Raw genomic sequence first — 15,367 nt, 5'->3', positions numbered from 1 at the left:
AAGACAATGGGGAAAATGTCTCCAGGGTATGTCAGAAGTTTTCATGGCAGCCCCTCCGATTGCAGGCCCAGAGGCCTAGAAAGAAAAAATGGTTTGTGGGCAAGGCCTAGGGTCCCTGTGCTGTGTGCAGTCTAGGGACTTGGTACCCTGCATCCCAGCCACTCTAGTCATGACTAAAAGGGACCAAGGTACAGCTTTGGCCATGGCTTCCAAGGGTGGAAGCCCCAAGCCTTGGCAGCTTCCACGTGGTATTGAGCCTGAGGATGCACAGTAGTCAAGAACTGAGGTTTGGGAACCACCACTTAGATTTCAGAGGATGTATGGAAATGCATGGATGTCCAGGCAGAAGTTTTCTGCAGGGGTGAAGCTCTCATGGAGAACCTCTGCTAGGGCAGTGCAGAAGGGAAATATGGGGTCAGATCATCCACTGAGAGTCCCTACTGAGGTACTACCTAGTGGAGCTGTGAGAAGAGGGCCACCATCCTCCAGACCCCAGAATGGTAGATTCACTAACAGCTTGCACCATGTGCCTGGAAAAGCTGCAGACACTCACCACCAGCCCATGAAAGCAGTCAGGAGGGAGCCTGTACCCTGCAGAGCTACAGAGGTGTAGCTGCCCAAGGCAATGGGAACCCACCTCTTGCATCAGCATGACTAGGATGTGAGACATGGAGTAAAGGAGGTCATTTTGGAGCTTTAAGATTTGACAGCCCTGCTGAATTTTGGAATTGCATGGGTCCTCTGGCCCCTTTGTTTTTGCCAATTTCTCTCATTTGTAATGGTTGTATTTACCCAATGCCTGTACCTCCATTATATGTAGGAAGTAACTAACTTGCTTTTGATTTTACAGACCTATGGGCAGAAGGGACTTGCCTTGTCTCAGATGAGATGTCGGACTATGGACTTTTGAGTTAATGCTGAAATGAGTTAAGACTTTGGGGGACTGTTGGGAAGGCATGATTGGTTTTGAAATATGAGGACATGAGTTTGGGGAAGGGTCAGGGACAGAATGATATTGTTTAGCTGTGTCCCCACCCAAATCTCATCTTGAATTATACTCCCATAATTCCCACTGTTGTGGGAGGGACCCAGTGGGAGATAGTTGAATCATGGGGGCAGTTTCCCCCATACCATTCCTGTGGTAGTGAATAAGTCTCATGAGACCTAATGGCTTGATAAGGGGAAACCCATATTGCTTAGCTCTCATTCTCTTGCCACCGCCATGTAAGAAGTGCCTTTCACTTTCTACCATGATTGTGAGGCCTCTCTAGCCACATGGAACTGTAAGTCCATTAAAACTCTTTTTTTTTAATTGTCCAGTCTTGAGTATGTCTTTATCAGCAGCATGAAAACAGGCTAGTTCACCTTGTTTGCAAAAGACATGATCGTATACTTAGAAAAACCTAAAGACTCTACCAAAAAACTGTTAGAACCAATAAACAAATTCAGCAAAGCTGTAGGATACAATATCAACCTATAAAAATCAGTAGAACTTATATGTACCAACAGTGAACAATCTGAAAAAGGAATCAAGAAAGCAATCCCATTTACAATAGCTAAAAAATGTATATAATACCTAGGAATCAATGTAACCTAATATGTTAAAGATATATGCAATCAAACACTAATATCATAAATTGAAGAGGACACAAAAAAATGGAAAGATATTTTATGATCATGGGTTGAAAGAATTAATATTGTTAAAATGACAATACTACCCAAAGAAATTTGTAAATTCAGTACAATCCCTATTAAAACACCAATGACATTCTTTACAGAAATAGAAAAAACAATTCTAAAAATTATAGAGAATCACAAAAGACCTTGAATAGTAAAGCAAACCTGAGGAAAAAAAGCAAAGCTGAAGTCATCACACTATGTGACTTCAAAATACACTACGAAGCTTTAATAACCAAATCCACACGGTACTGGCATAAAACCAGACATAAAGACAAGTGGAATAGAATAGAGAAACCAGATATAAATCTACACATTTACAGCCAACTCATTTTTACTAAAGGTGTAAAGGTGCTCATTTTCAACAAAGGTGCCCATAATGGGGAAAGAACAGTTTCTTCAATAAATGATTCTGGGAAAACTAAATATCCATATGCAGAAGAATGAAACTAAACCCTTATTTCTCACTATATGTCAAACATAAAATAAAAATGGATTAAAAATTAAATCTAAGACCTGAAACTATGGAACTACTAGAAGAAAACATAGGTAAATGCTCCAGGGCATTGGCCTAGGCAAAAAATTTTGTGTAAGGCCTCAAAACAATAGGAAACAAAACCAAAAATAGACAAATGGGATTACATTAAGCTTAGAAGATTCTGCATTGTAAAGGAAACAGTCAATAAAGTGGAAAGTCAACCTACAGAATAGGAAAAATTATTTGCAAACTATCCATGTCAAGAGGTTAATAACCAGAATATATAAGTAACTCAAGCAACTCAATAGCAAAAAAAGCAAATAATCCACTTAAAACGGGCAAAAGATCTGAATAGACGTTTCTCAAAAGAAGACTGAAAAAGGAATCAAGCAACAAGTATATGAAATAATGCTCAACATCATGAATCATGAGAGAAATGCAAAAACCATGGTGAGATATCATCCCACCCCAAGTAAAGTGGCTTTTATCAAAAAGACCGTAAATAACAAATGCTGGCAAGGGTGTGGAGAAAGGGGAACCTTTATACACTGTTGGTGGGAATGTAAATTAGTATAGCCATTATGGAAAATTGTGTGGAGCTTCCTCAAAAACTACAAATAGAACTACCATATGATCCAGCAATTCCAGTACTTATATATAGCCCAAAGAAAAGAAATCAATATGTGAAAGAGATATCTGCAACTCTTCTTGTAGGCGCCTGCACCAATTCTTGCAGGTACCAAGTTAGGTCCTGTGTTAATTGCAAAACTATTCACAATATCCAAAATATGTAGTAAACCTAAATGCCCATCAATGGATGAATGAATCAAGAAAATGTGGTATATATACACAGTGGAATGCTATTCAACCATAGAAAAGAATGAAATCCTGTCATTTGCAGCAATATGGACAGAACTGGAGATCATAAAATAAGGCAGGCACAGAGAGACAAATATTCTATCTTCTGGCTCGTATGTGGAAACCTAAAAAGTGGATCTCATGAAGAGAGGGAGCAGATTGGTGGTTACTAGAGGCCAGGAAGAGTGGGAGGGAGAGGGGACTGAAGAGAGGTGATTAATGGTACAAATACACAGTTTGATAAAAGAAATAAGACCTAGTGTTTGATAGATCATTAAGGTGACTATAACATACAATAATCTCTTGTATATTTCAAAATAGCTAGAAGAGAAAAATTTGTTTATTTCTGGCATAAAGAAAAGACAAATATTTAAAGGGATAAATATCCTAATAATACTGATTTTTTCTTTTCAAATTATACGAATGTATTATCATGTGTACCCTAAAATATATACATTTATTATCTATCAATAACAATAGAGCAGTGTAATTATACTTCAGCTTTTCTCTCTACATCTTGGGAATTATGAAATTGAACATATTTTGTTTTTGTTTTTGAAAGATTTGATTGTTAGCAATATGTAAATAATCCACTCACTTTAGTTATAAATCAAGTATATTTGATGTTTTCTGGCTTGACTTATATCTTCATACCCAATACTAGATTTTGACGTAAGTCATAACTATTTTTTCAATTGTTGTTTCTGAAAGATAACACTTTTTCTTTTTCTTTTTTTTTTTTTTTTGAGACAGAGTCTTGCTCTGTCGCCTGGGCTGGAGTGCAGTGGCACAATCTCGGCTCACTGCAAGCTCTGCTTGCAGTTCACGCCATTCTCCTGCCTCAGCCTCCCAAGTAGCTGGGACTACAGGTGCCCGCCACCACGCCCAGCTAATTTTTTTGTATTTTTAGTAGAGACGGGGTTTCATCATGTTAGCCAAGATGGTCTAGATCTCCTGACCTTGTGATCCACCCGCCTCGGCCTCCCAAAGTGCTGAGATTACCGGCGTGAGCCGCCGCGCCCGGCCAACACTTTTCTTTAAACTTGCTAATAATATTTGTTATTGCTATTTTATATATATATTAAATTAAATTTTAACTTAGGCTCAACAGGTCTCTAAGCAGATAGATGTAGTGAGATTGAGGCATTAGGCAATACTTCTTCCATTCTACATGTATTAGGTTATGACATCATAGGGAACTTCGTGATACCTTAGGTTAATACTTTATAAAAATTAATTCTGTAAAAATTGGTATAGATTTTGTCAGCCAGTGCAGAATCCTCTTAGACTTCTCTTTTTATTTCTGCTATGAAGTTTGCCTATGTAATAATGTTCATATTATATAGTATGCAATCATATCCTTTGTATGCATTCATAATATATATAAATATTTAAGCTATTAAGTCTTTCAGAGACTTAGTCCAGAGTAATGCAATAGTTCTCAAATTTTAGCCTGAAAGGGAATCATCTGGAGGACTTATATAGATCTCTACAGAATGTCGTTTTGGCTAAATTGTGTGTATGCGAAAGGGATGGTACTAATTGGCAAATATACCTGTGTAAAATAATAGAATCATCTATATAAAATTATGTAAATTAGATATTAATCAAAATCTAAAATTATATATGCCGGGGATTCAGTATTTACAAAAAGTAGTACCATTTACACAAACCTAGTAGCTGGCTTGTTTTCCCATTGGCATGTGTGTTTTTATTTGAGAAGCATGCACCTGTCATTGTTGCTAAACTTTGATGAAGGTGTTTTCCCTCCATTCCCTTTTGATTGACTTGTTACCTACAAGAACATGTGAGAATGATGAATGTTGATTTTGAATTGACAAACTCTGATTGCCATGTCAGTGAACTACTTCCTAACTGACTTCGTTCTTTCAAATCCTTTTAAATATACTTGTCTGTAGGTGTGATGTATTTTTTAGATGTGTATGGAAGCAATGTGATAATATTCCTTTTGCCCTCTTGTTTTTCTGAGGGTAAAGTATGACAAAATAAATATATTGGTGAGTTTCCAAAATATTTACTAAGACAACTTTTAAATAATATCAATATCAACTGTCATTTAAAAAAATTTTGTAATTAGCTTTATGAAAACGTGTTGTTTATTGCTTGTTCCAGGTCAATACAACATCGTAGAAAGAGCAGAACAAGAATAATGAGGAAACACTGCAAATAACGAAGTTATAAAATAAATAATTATTGAATTGATGTGTAAATTCAATCTGTGTTCTTTTCATACTTTAGCTTAAAGTTACTGTAATTACTTGATAATTAGAAACATTTCTGGAAGAAACAATTGAAAAAGGCTGTCAATTAGCAGGGACTTTAGCCAGAGAACAGTGATCTAGGTGGAAGAATTGTGCCTGCCTTTACTTCAGATAGTGATGGCCTCAGAAACAAGATAAATATAAGATGTAAGAAAAGATAGATAAGAGAAAATGTTCTTGAAAAAAGGTTTATTTAACCTTGCAATGGTGAGGCTGTGAGAAATGTACCTCTGAGATTATCTTAGTTTGCCAAAGATCTGTCAAGGACAGTTTAGTGCTCGTTCCCCCTAGTGGCAAAGTTTCAGAGCTTCCTAACTTGGGTGCCTTGGCAAGCTGCAATCCCTCAGATGGTTACTGATATACCAACATGCTAATCCCTTCATCTTAGAAGGGCCTGGCTAGGCTTGGAACATGTAGACTAAGAAGCCATCTCCTATATTCTTGAGCAGACTCTGCCATTTATCTCAAGGTACCTAGAATATTACCAGTTTCTCTCTGAGCTGAAAAAAGGTGGACGAGAAAACTCCTTCAGGTCCCTTTTCTTGCAGTCAAGCCAATCTATTTATTGTCTTCTACCAAGCCAATTTCCGTTTGTCTGGATTCTATGTGTAGAATGCCGTCTTCTTTTCCAGCTTCTATGCAGAGTATTTCTTAAATAAGAAACAAAAAGTATGATCCATAATGGAAAAAACTGTTATAACAGTTATCATAGCTTATAACTTCTGTTTGATGAAAGACAGTATGAAAAGAGTGAAAAGACGTATCCTAGGCTGGGAAAAACTTATGAGATTTTTAAAGAAAACTGTTATGTAAGCATAAAAATAGATTAACAAAGCTCTATAGCCTTTAAAATGAATAAAGTATATTCAAGTGTGTCACGTAAATAACAAAACAATAAACTTTTTTTAAAAAGCAACAGGAAGTTCTATCTTGTGCTATTGATGCAAATATTTGAAATTTCCAAAGTGTATTCTTTAGGAATATACAACATACATGGCAAAACTGCACAGCCATACATAGCAATACCTGTCAGTGTTGTGATAGTGTTCCTTCTGGGAAGGGAAAGAGTGGAAGGAATGGGTATTAACTGGAACATTTCACTTCATTTGCTTTTTAAATCTAACAAAAAAAAAGGTCCAAATGTAAATATATATTTAACCTTCATAATGAGGTTCTCATTGATACATTATATTCTACAATAGTTGATATGTTTAAAATGTTTCATAATTTAAATGAAACATTTTAAATGGATGAGAGAAGTCTAAACTCATTCTTAGTAAATATAATCTCAGTTGATTTTATATATGTTTACCACTTTTTTAAATTATACTTTAAGTTTTATGGTACATATGCACATTGTGCAGGTTAGTTACATATGTATACATGTGACCCACTAACTCGTCATCTAGCATTAGGTATATCTCCCAATGCCATCCCTCCCCCCTCCCCCACCCCACCACAGTCCCCAGAGTGTGATATTCCCCTTCCTGTGTCCATGTGATCTCATTGTTCAATTCCCACCTATGAGTGAGAATATGCAGTGTTTGGTTTTCTGTTCTTGCGATAGTTTACTGAGAATGATGATTTCCAATTTCATCCATGTCCCTACAAAGGACATGAACTCATCATTTTTTATGGCTGCATAGTATTCCATGGTGTATATGTGCCACATTTTCTTAATCTAGTCTATCATCGTTGGACATTTGGGTTGGTTCCAAGTCTTTGCTATTGTGAATAATGCCGCAATAAACATACGTGTGCATGTGTCTTTATAGCAGCATGATTTATAGTCCTTTGGGTATATACCCAGTAATGGGATGGCTGGGTCAAATGGTATTTGTAGTTCTAGATCCCTGAGGAATCGCCACACTGACTTCCACAATGGTTGAACTAGTTTACAGTCCCACCAACAGTGTAAAAGTGTTCCTATTTCTCCACATCCTCTCCAGCACCTGTTGTTTCCTGACTTTTTAATGATCGCCATTCTAACTGGTGTGAGATGGTATCTCATTGTGGTTTTGATTTGCATTTCTCTGATGGCCAGTGATGATGAGCATTTTTTCATGTGTCTTTTGGCTGCATAAATGTCTTCTTTTGAGAAGTGTCTGTTCATGTCCTTCACCCACTTTTTGATGGGATTGTTTGTTTTTTTCTTGTACATTTGTTTGAGTTCATTGTAGATTCTGGATATTAGCCCTTCGTCAGATGAGTAGATTGCAAAAATTTTCTCCCATTTTGTAGGTTGCCTGTTCACTCTGATGGTAGTTTCTTTTGCTGTGCAGAAGCTCTTTAGTTTAATTAGATCCCATTTGTCAATTTTGTCTTTTGTTGCCATTGCTTTTGGTGTTTTAGACATGAAGTCCTTGCCCATGCCTATGTCCTGAATGGTAATGCCTAGGTTTTCTTCTAGGGTTTTTATGGTTTTAGGTCTAACGTTTAAGTCTTTAATCCATCTTGAATTGATTTTTGTATAAGGTGTAAGGAAGGGATCCAGTTTCAGCTTTCTACATATGGCTAGCCAGTTTTCCCAGCACCATTTATTAAATAGGGAATCCTTTCCCCATTTCTTGTTTTTCTCAGGTTTGTCAAAGATCAGATAGTTGTAGATATGCAGAGTTATTTCTGAGGGCTCTGTTCTGTTCCATTGATCTATATCTCTGTTTTGGTACCAGTACCATGCTGTTTTGGTTACTGTAGCCTTGTAGTATAGTTTGAAGTCAGGTAGTGTGATGCCTCCAGCTTTGTTCTTTTGGCTTAGGATTGCCTTGGCGATGCAGGCTCTTTTTTGGTTCCATATGAACTTTAAAGTAGTTTTTCCCAATTCTGTGAAGAAAGTCATTGGTAGCTTGATGGGGATGGCATTGAATCTGTAAATTACCTTGGGCAGTATGGCCATTTTCACGATATTGATTCTTCCTACCCATGAGCACAGAATGTTCTTCCATTTGTTTGTATCCTCTTTTATTTCCTTGAGCAGTGGTTTGTAGTTCTCCTTGAAGAGGTCCTTCACATCCCTTGTAAGTTGGATTCCTAGGTATTTTATTCTCTTTGAAGCAATTGTGAATGGGAGTTCACTCATGATTTGGCTCTCTGTTTGTCTGTTATTGGTGTATAAGAATGCTTGTGATTTTTGTACATTGATTTTGTATCCTGAGACTTTGCTGAAGTTGCTTATCAGATTAAGGAGATTTTGGGCTGAGACAGTGGGGTTTTCTAGATATACAATCATGTCGTCTGCAAACAGGGACAATTTGACTTCCTCTTTTCCTAATTGAATATCCTTTATTTCCTTCTCCTGCCTGATTGCCCTGGCCAGAACTTCCAACACTATGTTGAATAGGAGTGGTGAGGTAGGGCATCCCTGTCTTGTGACAGTTTTCAAAGGGAATGCTTCCAGTTTTTGCCCATTCAGTATGATACTGGCTGTGGGTTTGTCATAGATAGCTCTTATTATTTTGAGATACATCCCATCAATACCTAATTTATTGAGAGTTTTTAGCATGAAGGGTTGTTGAATTTTGTCAAAGGCTTTTTCTGCATCTATTGAGATAATCATGTGGTTTTTGTCTTTGGCTCTGCTTATATGCTGGATTACATTTATTGATTTGTGTATATTGAACCAGCCTTGCATCCCAGGGATGAAGCCCACTTGATCCTGGTGGATAAGCTTTTTGATGTCCTGCTGGATTCGTTTTGCCAGTATTGTATTGAGGATTTTTGCATCAATGTTCCTCAAGGATATTGGTCTAAAATTCTCTTTTTTTGTTGTGTCTCTGCCCGGCTTTGGTATCAGAATGAAGCTGGCCTCATAAAATGAGTTAGGGAGGATTCCCTCTTTTTCTATTGATTGGAATAGTTTCAGAAGGAATGGTACCAGTTCCTCCTCGTACCTCTGGTAGAATTCGGCTGTGAATCCATCTGGTCCTGGACTCTTTTTGGTTGGTAAACTATTGATTATTGCCACATTTCAGATCCTGTTATTGGTCTATTCAGAGATTCAACTTCTTCCTGGTTTAGTCTTGGGAGAGTGTATGTGTCGAGGAATTTATCCATTTCTTCTAGATTTTCTAATTTATTTGAGTAGAGGTGTTTGTAGTATTCTCTGATGGTAGTTTGTATTTCTGTGGGATTGGTGGTGATATCCCCTTTATATTTTTTATTGTGTCTATTTGATTCTTCTCTCTTTTTTTCTTTATTAGTCATGCTAGTGGTCTATCAATTTTGTTGATCCTTTCAAAAAACCAGCTCCTGGATTCATTAATTTTTTGAAGGGATTTTTGTGTCTCTATTTCCTTCAGTTCTGCTCTGATTTTAGTTATTTCTTGGCTTCTGCTAGCTTTTGAATGTGTTTGCCCTTGCTTTTCTAGTTCTTTTAATTGTGAAGTTAGGGTGTCAATTTTGGATCTTTCCTGCTTTCTCTTGTGGGCATTTAGTGCTATAAATTTCCCTCTACACACTGCTTTGAATGCGTCTCAGAGATTCTGGTATGTTGTGTCTTTGTTCTCATTGATTTCAAAGAACATCTTTTTTCTGCCTTCATTTCGTTATGTATCCAGTAGTCATTCATGAGCAGGTTGTTCAGTTTCCATGAAGTTGAGCGGTTTTGAGTGAGATTCTTAATCCTGAGTTCTAGTTTGATTGCACTGTGGTCTGAGAGATAGTTTGTTATAATCTCTGTTCTTTTACATTTGCTGAGGAGAGCTTTACTTCCAAGTATGTGGTCAATTTTGGAATAGGTGTGGTGTGGTGCTGAAAAAAATGCATATTCTGTTGATTTGGGGTGGAGGGTTCTGTAGATGTCTATTAGGTCTGCTTGGTGCAAAGCTGAGTTCAATTCCCGGGTATCCTTGTTGACTTTCTGTCTCGTTGATCTGTCTAATGTTGACAGTGGGGTGTTAAAGTCTCCCATTATTAATGTGTGGGAGTCTAAGTCTCTTTGTAGGTCACTCAGGACTTGCTTTACGAATCTGAGTGCTCCTGTATTGGGTGCATATATATTTAGGATAGTTAGCTCTTCTTGTTGAATTGATCCCTTTACCATTATGTAATGGCCTTCTTTGTCTCTTTTGATGTTTGTTGGTTTAAAGTCTGTTTTATCAGAGACTAGGATTGCAACCCCTGCCTTTTTTTGTTTTCCATTTGCTTGGTAGATCTTCCACCATCCTTTTATTTTGAGCATATGTGTGTCTCTACACGTGAGATGGGTTTCCTGAATACAGCACACTGATGGGTCTTGACTCTATCCAATTTGCCAGTCTGTGTCTTTTAATTGGAGCATTTAGTCCATTTACATTTAAAGTTAATATTGTTATGTGTGAATTTGATCCTGTCATTATGATGTTAGCTGGTGATTTTGCTCATTAGTTGATGCAGTTTCTTCCTCGTCTCGATGGTCTTTACATTTTGGCATGATTTTGCAGCGGCTGGTACCAGTTGTTCCTTTCCATGTTTAGCGCTTCCTTCAGGAGCTCTTTTAGGGCAGGCCCGGTGGTGACAAAATCTCTCAGCATTTGCTTGTCTGTAAAGTATTTTATTTCTCCTTCACTTATGAAGCTTAGTTTGGCTGGATATGAAATTCTGGGTTGAAAATTCTTTTCTTTAAGAATGTTGAATATTAGCCCTCACTCTCTTCTGGCTTGTAGGGTTTCTGCCGAGAGATCCACTGTTAGTCTGATGGGCTTCCCTTTGAGGGTAACCCGACCTTTCTCTCTGGCTGCCCTTAACATTTTTTCCTTCATTTCAACTTTGGTGAATCTGACAATTATGTGTCTTGGAGTTGCTCTTCTCGAGGAGTATCTTTGTGGCGTTCTCTGTATTTCCTGAATCTGAACGTTGGCCTGCCTTGCTAGATTGGGGAAGTTCTCCCGGATAATATCCTGCAGAGTGTTTTCCAACTTGGTTCCATTCTCCCCATCACTTCCAGGTACACCAATCAGACGTAGATTTGGTCTTTTCACATAGTCCCATATTTCTTGGAAGCTTTGCTCATTTCTTTTTATTCTTTTTTCTCTAAACTTCCCTTCTCGCTTCATTTCATTCATGTCATCTTCCATTGCTGATACCCTTTCTTCCAGTTGATTGCATTGGCTCCTGAGGCTTCTGCATTCTTCACCTAGTTCTCGAGCCTTGGTTTTCAGCTCCATCAGCTCCTTTAAGCACTTCTCTGTATTGGTTATTCTAGTTATACATTCTTCTAAATTTTTTTCAAAGTTTTCAACTTCTTTGCCTTTGGTTTGAATGTCCTCCTGTAGCTCAGAGTAATTTCATCATCTGAAGCCTTCTTCTCTCAGCTCGTCAAAGTCATTCTCCATCCAGCTTTGTTCCATTGCTGGTGAGGAACCGCGTTCCTTTGGAGGAGGAGAGGCGCTGTGCGTTTTAGAGTTTCCAGTTTTTCTGCTCTGTTTTTTCCCCATCTTTGTGGTTTTATCTACTTTTGGTCTTTGATGATGGTGATGTACAGATGGGTTTTTGGTGCGGATGTACTTTCTGTTTGTTAGTTTTCCTTCTAACAGACAGGACCCTCAGCTGCAGGTCTGTTGGAATACCCTGCTGTGTGAGGTGTCAGTGTGCCCCTGCTAGGGGGTGCCTCCCAGTTAGGCTGCTCAGGGGTCAGGGGTCAGGGACCCACTTGAGGAGGCAGTCTGCCCATTCTCAGATCTCCAGCTGTGTGCTGGGAGAACCACTGCTGTCTTCAAAGCTGTCAGACAGGGACATTTAAGTCTGCAGAGGTTACTGCTGTCTTTTTGTTTGTCTGTGCCCTGCCCCCAGAGGTGGAGTCTACAGAGGCAGGCAGGCCACCTTGAGCTGTGGTGGGCTCCACCCACTTCGAGCTTCCCAACTGCTTTGTTTACCTAAGCAAGCCTGGGCAATGGCAGGCGCCCCTTCCCCAGCCTCGCTGCCGCCTTGCAGTTTGATCTCAGACTGCTGTGCTAGCAATCAGCGAGACTCCGTGGGCGTAGGACTCTCCGAGGCAGGTGCGGGATATAATCTCGTGGTGCACCGTTTTTTAAGCCGGTCCGAAAAGCGCAATATTCGGGTGGGAGTGACCCGATTTTCCAGGTGCGTCCGTCACCCCTTTCTTTGACTCGGAAAGGGAACTCCCTGACCCCTTGCGCTTCCCAAGTGAGGCAATGCCTCGCCCTGCTTCGGCTCGCGCACGGTGCGTGCACCCACTGACCTGCGCCCACTGTCTGGCACTCCCTAGTGAGATGAACCTGGTACCTCAGATGGAAATGCAGAAATCACCCATCTCCTGCATCGCTCACACTGGGAGCTGTAGACCGGAGCTGTTCCTATTCGGCCATCTTGGCTCCTCCCTCATATGTTTACCACTTAATAATTTCCTCTTTTTGATTAGTATTTGTTAGTATTAGTATTAGCTTAATTTCCGCTTCAAATTATACATATTTTAAGGGGTGAGAGTGTGATTTTTATTTCCCTTCTGTCCTCTTCAATGACTAGAATGCACTAAGCATCTAGTATATATGTAAGCATCTAGTATATATGTAATAATAATTGTTAATTGATTATATGAAACATGTACACTAAACTGGAAATCTTCATATGTTAAACAGATTAGTGACAGCATTTGCAAATTGCCAGTTCCCAAAGAAGCAAATGTGTTTCTATATAACAAAGTATCTTTTGAATCTTCCCTCTTTATCCTCTTTCTCTCCATCCCTCAACTACCTTCTCCTTTTGTTCTCAATAACAGTCTTCCAAATACACAAAAATCAAGCAAAGCAGATTTTCCTTACAAATAATGATGAGCTCTAAAATCCTCTCTGTTCCACCCCCCAGCCTGATCAGCCGAAACCCTTGGGATGAGAATAGAAAAAAAAAAAAAACAGAAATGTTGCTGTGAGCCCAGGGGTATGTCAGAACCCAGACTAGTGTTCTTTCACAGAGGAAGTAAGTTGTTAGAAAACACCCCATCTTATTGTCTGAGTATAGAAGTTAAATAATTCCGGGGACTATCTAGGATAAATAACTTTTGAGAAAAATAATTACAGAGGATCAGAGATGTCTGGATAGAAGTAGTATCTTGCTGATAGATTTTCAAATCTTCCCATTTATAATCCATCAATGTTCTGGTGGATTCTGTTTTAAATAGTTTTATTTATTTTTATTTTATGTTATTTTTTATTTTAAATAGTTAATACATTGTTTTGGGAGCAATAGCATTAGGAGAAATACCTAATGTAAATGACGAGTTGATGAGTGCAGCGAACCAACATGGCACATGTATACCCATGTAACAAACCTGCACGTTGTGCACATGTACCCTAGAACTTAAAGTATAATAAAAAAACAGGCTAAAACTTTTGGGAGATTAGGAATCAGTTAAGAATCCTTCAGTGTCTCTAGATGCTAGAAACTTACACGGACACAGATATACAAATGTTCATATAATTTCAGGGAGGCTGTAAGCCTAGTGAAGCTCATCCATGGCTCCTTTATGATTCCATAGACTACAGGTTAACATACTTGCCTTAAACAGTTCCAGTGCATGGGTATCTGTGTAGAAACAACCTAAAATTATGATTTATTACTAGATAAGAACTTATTTTATAAGATTTAAATATTTGATGCCTAACTGAAAATAATGAAATCGCACTCATCCTTTTCAAATTGGCCTGCAGTTTTAAACACACATATATAAACATATGTGAGTGTATATCCATATATATTAATATATTCATGTGTATGTTCATATATATATGAATGTATATATACATGTTCCTGGACACAAAATTCTACAAAATTTTAATGGAGAAAAAGAAAAATAGATTCTTTTGACTATTTTTATAATCTTTAAAATTTTATTTCTGTTTACTATTAAGGCAATTTTGCCAAAATAGAAACACAGGTCATTGAATTCTTTTAGGCTTATTGCCTGATTTTACTAAGACTTGGAATGTATGATAATTAACAATATTGATTTTGAATGAATCCAGCATATAGGAAAATAACTGGTTTTTAATCATAATACCATTGTTTCCTTTGTTGACATCCCAAGTTGATGTAACTACATTACTTATTCCTATTCTAGAAACAAACAACTCTTCCTGGGTAGGACTTCAACATCATCAGTGCTGTCTTCTTGCTCGTCATCTTCTGTAGAACCTTTCACTCACCCTCTGGCTCCCTTCAGCCCCCATGTCTAGGAGGGAGTCCACCTGAGCTGTTCTGTTTTCTCCATGCCATTCTGGTTTCTCATTCACTTGAATGCACACCTTTGGCTCCCTGGTATCTTATTCAACTTAATCTAAAGATACATTCTCATGATTTACTTCTTTTAATCAGTTCACAGGTCCTTTACTATTGAGTGGCTAGGGCATATGTGTAGCTTTGGAATTATATATGTAGCACAAACTGCTTAAAACCCTAGATCTTTTTATGATATTACAATAAACACAGCAACTTTAAAGTAAAAGAGAGATCAAGAATTTAACATAGGGAGAAATGCAAACCATGTGGCTGGTATTTGTGAGTAACTGAGGTCTATATAAAAGAAAACATGAAGGGACAGAAGGAAACCTGTTACTGTAGTGATGGGTATAAAAACTCTGTCTGCCACTTTCTTTTATCAACTCTGAAGATCATTAGTACGAGTATTACCATCCATCTTTCCTTAGAAATTGTTACTCATTAATGATGAAGCTGATGATGCTCATAACGATGACTAACATTTACTGAGTACTTATACGCCAAGTACTTTGTGAGCAGGTTCTCTTTTAATCTTCACAATAATTTATATGAAACTATAAAACTTACATTTTTATCTATGCTCTGAAGTCAGATAATCCTTGCTGAAACCGCAGTTTGAACTCAGACATTCTGACCACAGAGTTCACATTGTAAATCACTAGGCCCTATTATATCCCTTATTGAAAATTGAATCCAATAGTTCTGCTCTCACTCTGTTTCCCTGTCTATTCTCCATTGTACTATGTCTTCTTAGTCATAATCATTCATAGTCATGCAGTCTTACGGATGGGAATTCCATCTTTTTTGACAATCTTAAGATCTTTTTTTTTTTCAACCTGGATCCTGCCACTTGAGCTCCAGA

General features: G+C 38.0%; 1 long non-coding RNA gene across 1 annotated transcript in view; it reads left to right on the top strand.

Annotated features, from left to right (window-relative positions):
- The window catches only part of LOC109026052 (uncharacterized), a 282,549-nt gene that overhangs the window by 139,160 nt on the left and 128,022 nt on the right, over positions 1–15,367 (top strand). The gene's annotated exons all lie outside the window — the stretch shown is intronic.

This window comes from Gorilla gorilla, chromosome 2 (assembly GCF_029281585.2).
Source record: "Gorilla gorilla gorilla isolate KB3781 chromosome 2, NHGRI_mGorGor1-v2.1_pri, whole genome shotgun sequence".
Classification (NCBI taxonomy): Eukaryota; Metazoa; Chordata; class Mammalia; order Primates; family Hominidae; genus Gorilla; species Gorilla gorilla.
This window is presented reverse-complemented; position numbering and strand designations above follow the sequence as displayed.